This window comes from Urtica dioica, chromosome 7 (assembly GCF_054948205.1).
Source record: "Urtica dioica subsp. dioica isolate 48M chromosome 7, U.dioica_male_clone48M_v1_H2, whole genome shotgun sequence".
Lineage (NCBI taxonomy): Eukaryota > Viridiplantae > Streptophyta > Magnoliopsida > Rosales > Urticaceae > Urtica > Urtica dioica.
This window is the reverse complement of record NC_142762.1, coordinates 33,062,927-33,070,048: the sequence shown is the minus strand read 5'-3', so window position 1 is coordinate 33,070,048 and position 7,122 is coordinate 33,062,927.

Sequence of the window (7,122 nt, the reverse complement as noted above, 5' to 3'; positions counted from 1 at the left end):
AAGTCGTGCTAATCAATTAGATGATGAGCTTCGCGCGGTGTGTGTTTAGTTTGAGGTTACACTATTACAAAGGTTGGATTCTACAATCTATTTTTTACAATGTTTATGGCTAAGTATTGTAGAAATTGGAGATTTTACAACACTTAAAATAAGTATTGTAGAAATTGGAGATTATACAACACTTAAAATAAGTGTTGTACAAACTGAATGTTTTTACAACGCTTATGGCTAAACATTGTAGAAATTGAGTGTTTTTACAAAGCTTATGGTTAAGCGTCGTAGAAACTGAGTGTTTCTACAATGCTTATTTTAAGTGTTGTAGAAACTTGATGTTTTTACAACGCTTACTATAAGTGTTGTAAAATTTCACATATTTTAGATTTCCCACAGCGCTTAGACTATCCGTTGTAGAATCCTCGCCACGGCGATGTGTGTTTTCCGCCGCGGCAAAATCCTTCTACAACGGATAGAGTAAGCGTTGTGGAATTATGACAGTTAATGAACTTCGCCGGCGAAATTCCTTCTTCGCCGCGGCGAGCCTTTCTACAACGCTTATTACATCCGTCGTAGGATAATCTCTCCAGCGGCGAAGTTGTTTTCTCGCCGCGGCGGGTTGACGTGTTCTCGCCGCGGCATGTTCAACCCGCCGCGGCGAGAAGGATACCGAAACCAACCCCTTTTGCAGGAGAGATTCTCGCCGCGGTGAGAAGCTCCTATAACAGTTAAAGTAACCGTTGTAGGAAGATCTTGCCGCGGTGAAGAAGGATTTTCGCCGCGACAAGGTTTCGTGAATATTTAGGGTTCCACTATCAAATGCTAAATTCAGTTTTTCAGTTTTTTCTTCGACCCAAAGCCGAGAGAGTCCTTTTCGACCGAGTCTGCGAAGATCTCGCCGCCCAAAACTCGTCGCCAAGTGCTCGCCGCTGCTGAATATCGCCGTCATCCTCTCTCGCCACGTCCGCGGCGAGGATTTATTCATAAAAAAGAAAAAATTTGCCGCGGCGATGTATAGTTTTCGCCGCAGCGAGAAACTTCTACAACTGATAAAATATCCGTTGTAGAATATCTCGCCACGACTCAAAATATACAATGCCGCGGCGAGAAAGTTTGGAATATGTGAAAATTGTACAATGGAACCATACCGTTGTAGAAGCTTCTACAACGGATATGTAAGTGTTGTAGAATCCGAGCTTCTACAACGGTTATCTAAGCGTTGTAGAAGCTTCTACAACGCTGGATTCTACAACGCTTAATAAGCGATGTAGAATCATTCTACAACTGTTTTTAAGCGTTGTAGGATCTCGGTTTTATAGTAGTGTAATAAAATGTAATCACATTTTTAGAAATTTTATTAAGATAATCATTCTTAAGTCGTTTTTTGGATTTAACATTTGTAGACACGTTGCGTAAGCGAACTTGGTCACGTGTTTAGCCTCAGTGGGATTATGAGTGTGGTAGAAATAGCTCTTCACTCAACTTCACGCCGAAAGTGAGTCTCAACTACACGTTGGGAGTGAGTTCGTCGCCGTGGTTTCCTAAGAAAAGAGAAAATATGAAGCGTGTGATGGAATATTCCTCTTATAAAGTGAAGAACATGATAATCGGTTTCTCAAGTTCTTTGACACTTTTAGAGAGTGAATATAATTCACTACTACAAATGTTGGATTATACAACCCACTTTCTACAATGCTTAAAATAAGTGTTGTAGAAACTAGGGATCCTACAACACTTAACATAAGCGTTGTAGAAACTTGGTGTTTCTACAACGCTTATGGCTAAGCGTTGTAGAATCTGGGTGTTTCTACAACGCTTATGGTTAAGCGTTGTAGAATTAAATATATTTCAGATTTCCCACAACGCTTAGACTATCCGTTGTAGAATCCTTGCCGCGGCACCACGTGTTTTACGCAGCGGCGAGAAATTTCTACAACGCATAGCCCAAGCGTGGTATAAGGATGGACCTCGCCGCGGCGCAATTTCTACCTCGCCGAGGCGAGACCTTCTACAACGCTTAATATAAGCGATGTAGAAGCCATCCACCGGGGCGACGTTCACTTTTCGCCGCGGCGATAAAATCTCGCCGCGGCTAGAAATATTCTCCATCGCGGCAAGGAGGATACCGTGGCCAAGCAGTTTTTTAAGAAACTGCCTCGCCGCGGCGATGAAGGAATCTCACCGCGGCGAGATGCTCCTGCAACAGATATTATAACCGTTGTAGGAGCATCTCGCCGCGGCGATGACATATTCTCACCGCGGCGAGGCGTTTTAGGTTTTCACTATAAAAGGCCGTTTTTAGTTTTTTTTTTTCTCATTTTTTTTTAAAACACAAACGCGAGACAACCATTTTCGGCCGATTTTGTCCAGATTTTTTCTTCCAAAATCCCTTGCCACGTCCTCGCCGCCCCTCTCCTTCGCGCCTCTCTCTCTCTCTCGCCGCCTCTCTCTCTCTCTCTCTTTTAAAAATATTAAGGAATGATTTTCTAAGTTTTTTAAGGTGGTTATTGATTTAATTTCGTGTTGTTGATATGGATTTCGTGTTGTTTTCCCGAGTTGCATGTTGTTTGATTTTCTTAATTCACAAATTTAAGATTTTGTTTGATTTTCTTTGTTTAGAACACGAAATTAGGATTTTGTTTGACATATTATGAATAAATTTGAGTTAGAATGAATTTGAATGAATTTGAGTTAAATTGAAATATCCGGATTGTGTTTTGACATATTGTGACATACGTTAGTGTTTAAAATGGTTATGTTGATTAATGTTGATATTGAATTGTTTATGAATTTGTGATTGTTGTAATTATTTATGAATTTGTGATTGTTGGAATTGTTTATGAATTTGTGATTGTTGGAATTGTTTGTGAATTTGAGATTGTTATGTTTAAATTAAGTTGGAATTGATATACAATTTGTGATTGTTGTGACATAATTAGTATTTAAAATGGTTATGTTGATTATAGATGTTGAGATTGAATTTTCTATGATTATGCTTTGTGAAGGTGAAAAATGGTTCGAACAAAAACTCCGGCGCGCGCCACGGCTCCGAGCTCTTCCAAAGGTCCTAGTAAAGGTAAAAGTAAGCGAGCTCGTCAAGCGTCTCAGAATCCGAAATTTAACTATTCTTGAATCAAATTAAAGGTTTGTTTGTCCTCTTTCCAATGCCGTTGGTTTTAGATCAAAAAGATGTCGGAGCCGCCTGTTATGGCGATTTTACTCAGAGGTGCGCAGCTGCTCCGAAAGTCCAGTTTTTTAGAATTTTTTAATTCCGGATTTCGGACCCCACACCATGAGTTATAGAACTCTAATGAGAAAATTTTCTTGAGAAAAATTATTTTTCATAAGATAAAAAACATAATGTGAAAGATGAAAATGTTTTGATTTTTGAAAAATTTACTTGAATTGAATTTCTTTAAAAACTATTTTGACTGTTGAAAATCGTTTTGACTTTCAAAACTTGAAAATGTTTTGTCATCCAAATCATATATGTTTTTCAAAATGTTTTAAAAAATATATCTATATCACATATGTTCAAATTCTATATGCTCTTGAAAATTTGAGTGAGAGGTCTCCTCGAAGACGAGCCGAAAAAATAAGGATGTGTAATCTCAAACTTTCAAGTGTTCAAGTGAGTGGAAGTTCACACTTCCCTCATGCACTTTCCCGAATAGAAAATAGGAAAATGTCCGAGTATGTACCTTGTGCCTTTATGCAGTAACACTGCTCTTCCTTAAACATGAAGATCTAAGATTCTTTTCTAGAATTCCACTCTATTGCTCTATAACTAGGAAATGCGTTTTCGAACTTATAAGAGACGATGTGCCAACTCTAAAAATTAAGTGGGAGGGTTATACTTGTTGTTTTCAACTCACGATCCCCAACACTAATGAAAAGTGCAATTGTCGCCAGACTAAGACTCACCTTCGTGGCCCTCTCTTAAATGAGAGTACTCAACGGCGCTTTGCTCTAATCATTGCTCAATGAGCTACGTCCGAAAGAGAGACAATGAGACAAGGCCTCCCATCGGTGGATTCTTTTTTCAAAGTCGATCTTTTGGACTAAGTGGTTGGTTACACACTTAGACTCCATCCCTAGTAATCCTCCCTCGAGGCCCTGCGAAATGATGTGAGTGATCGAATTTTTTTATAAGGTGGATAGTCATATATGATGTATTGACATCTTGGCTATGCATTAATGATGAGTCATTTACTTATGAAAGGAGACTCGTTGCGGCCTTCCCTCGAAGGAGTAAAGTGTCATTTCGTTCATAACACCTTTGAATTTTTTCTTTCTTGTTCATCCTAAATACTTAAACAAACTTAAATCCTAAACCAAAAGACTAATCATAAAATTGTTTCAACTTCAGCAAAATGCCTCTCAACCCTCTCTCAGTCATCTTTTCCTCAAACAAACCAGAAACCGAAAACTACGTTGTTTGGAAACGTAACCTCGACATCATCCTTACCATTAACAAGCACAAATGGGTACTCACCACCCCGTGTCCTCCTCAAACGAATGATGATTCGAGTCAAGAGGACAAAGACGCCTTGGCGGCCTGGTATCGTTCCGATGAGATTGAGAGGTGCTATATCGTAGCATCTATGAACAGTGTGCTCCAGCAGCAACATCGTGACATTGAGACAGCCGCCGACATGCTCTACAATCTCCATGAGATGTTTGGCGGGCGAGGGCGTCAGGCCAGACAACAAGCAATCAGACAGTTTATGAACTGTCGCATGAAGGCTGGGACTCCTGTCAGGGACCATATGATGTTGATCATTAGTTACCTGAATGAGATGGAAATCCTAGGATCTGAGATTGATGGGGGGACCAAAATAGATATGATCTTGGAAACTCTCCCCGAGTCTTTTGATACCTTCAAGCTGAACTACTCCATGAACAAGCTAGAGTACACTATTACCGAGCTTATGAAGGAGCTTCACATCGCTGAGGGTCTCACTAAGAAAAAGAGGACTCAAGGAGAGGTACATGCTACTGCCTCCACCTCTGGATCTAAGAAGAGACCTCGCAAGGCCGACAAGAAGAACCAACCTAAGGTTCAAAAGAAGAAGAAGATGCCAAGGTTTCCTAAGGTGGACAAGTCAAAAGACAACTGTCACCATTGCAATGAACCTGGTCACTGGGGTAGGAGTCCTGCCTACCTCAAGACTAAGGAAAAAGGTATTGTACTTATTACCGAAGCATGCTTAGTGGCTGATAATGTATCAACATGGATTCATGATTCCGCTGCTACTAGCCATATTTGTTGTTCCTTGATTGGTTTTAGGAAAAGCAAAAGCTTAGAGGAAGGTGAATTCTGCTTCAAGTGGGGTGATAGGAGCTTAGTGTCTGCGAAGGCTATGGGATCCGTGACGCTGTCTTTTGAAGACCACACTTTAAATTTGAATGTTGTTTATTATGTTCCTTCCTTTGGGAAAAACTTAATATCTCTTGCTCGCCTTTTTGACCAAGATTATTGTTTAAAGTTTATAATGAATGGAATTCGTATTTCTTTTTCAAATTCTTTTGTCACTGATGCATGAATGAAGAATGCTCTCTTTTACATTTATCTCACACAACCTTCTCTTTTAGACACTGAAATAGATAAAGATCTAGTTAGGGAGCCAAAGAGGATCAAACTTTTTGATTCCTCCGATCTAATAAAATCAACGTATCTCTGGCACTTAAGACTTGGTCATATCAATATAGACAGGATTAAGAGACTTGTTAGGGACGGTCCACTCCAAGCCTCTGTAATAGGTTCACTACCTACTTGTGAATCTTGTATAGAAGGAAAAATGACTAAGCGACCTTTCTCAGCTGAGCGTCGAAGAGCCACTGAGTTTCTGGAACTTGTACATTCTGATGTATGTGATCCGCTCAGTACACAGGCACGACGGGGAGGATACGAATACTTCGTTACCTTCAGCGATGGTTATTTTGTCTATTTGCTCAAACACAAATCCGAGACCTTTAATGTATTTAAGGTCTTTCGGGCATTAGTGGAAAAACAAACTGGCAAACAGATCAAAACCCTTCGATCGGATCGAAGTGGTGAGTATATGTTTGAAAAGTTTGATGACTTTATTAAAGAAGAAGGTATCGCTTCTCAGCTTACAGCTCCTGGCACACCTCAACAAAACGGAGTGTCAGAGAGAAGGAACCGAACTCTAATGGAGATGGTTAGATCAGTGATTAGTTACTCATCACTCTCTCTTTCCTTTTGGGGATATGCCCTCGAAAAAGCAGCTTACATTCTGAACCAAGTTCCGTCTAAACTGGTTCCTGGTACTTCTTATGAACGACGGACTGGCCGTAAAGTAAATCTGGGCCACATCCGAATTCGGGGTTGCCCTGCACATGTGCTAAGGAAAAAGACTAACAAGTTGGCTACTAGGTCAGAATTGTGCCTTTTTGTGGGATATCGAAAGGAAACCAAAGGTTTCACATTCTATAATCCCGAGGACGACAAGACTTTCGCTAGCACGAACGCTCGTTTCCCTGAGGAGGACTTTATGAAAGATGTAAAATCTAGAAGCAAAATTGTGCTTGAAGAAAAGTTGGGTGAGGAAGCATCTACCTCAACTGTTGCCAAAAACCACAGCTGGACACGACTCAGTCTGGGTCATTGTTGATAGATTGACCAAGTCAGCTCATTTTATGCCCATCAAGACCAGTCACACCGTGGATAAGCTCGCTGAACTCTACATAAAAGAGATTGTACGTCTCCATGGGGTTCCTAGCTAGATTGTTTATGACCGTGACGCTCGCTTCACATTCAGGTTCTGGAAGAGATTACAAGAGAACCTGGGAACTCGCTTGAAGTTTAGTACTGTTTTTCACCCCCAAACCGATGGTCAAAGCGAACGAACGATCCAAGTGTTGGAGGACATGCTTCGAGCTTGTATTTTGGACTTCCAAGGCTCGTGGAGTCGTTACCTTCCCTTAGCCGAATTCTCGTACAACAACACCTACCAGGCGATGATTAGTATGGCGTCGTATGAAGCCTTGTATGGACGGAAGTGTCGCTCTCCAATTCATTGGGATGAAGCTGCTGAGAGCAAGTTCATTGGATCGGAGATGCTTGAGCAAACCATAGAAGCGGTTAAGAAGACCTAAGCTCGA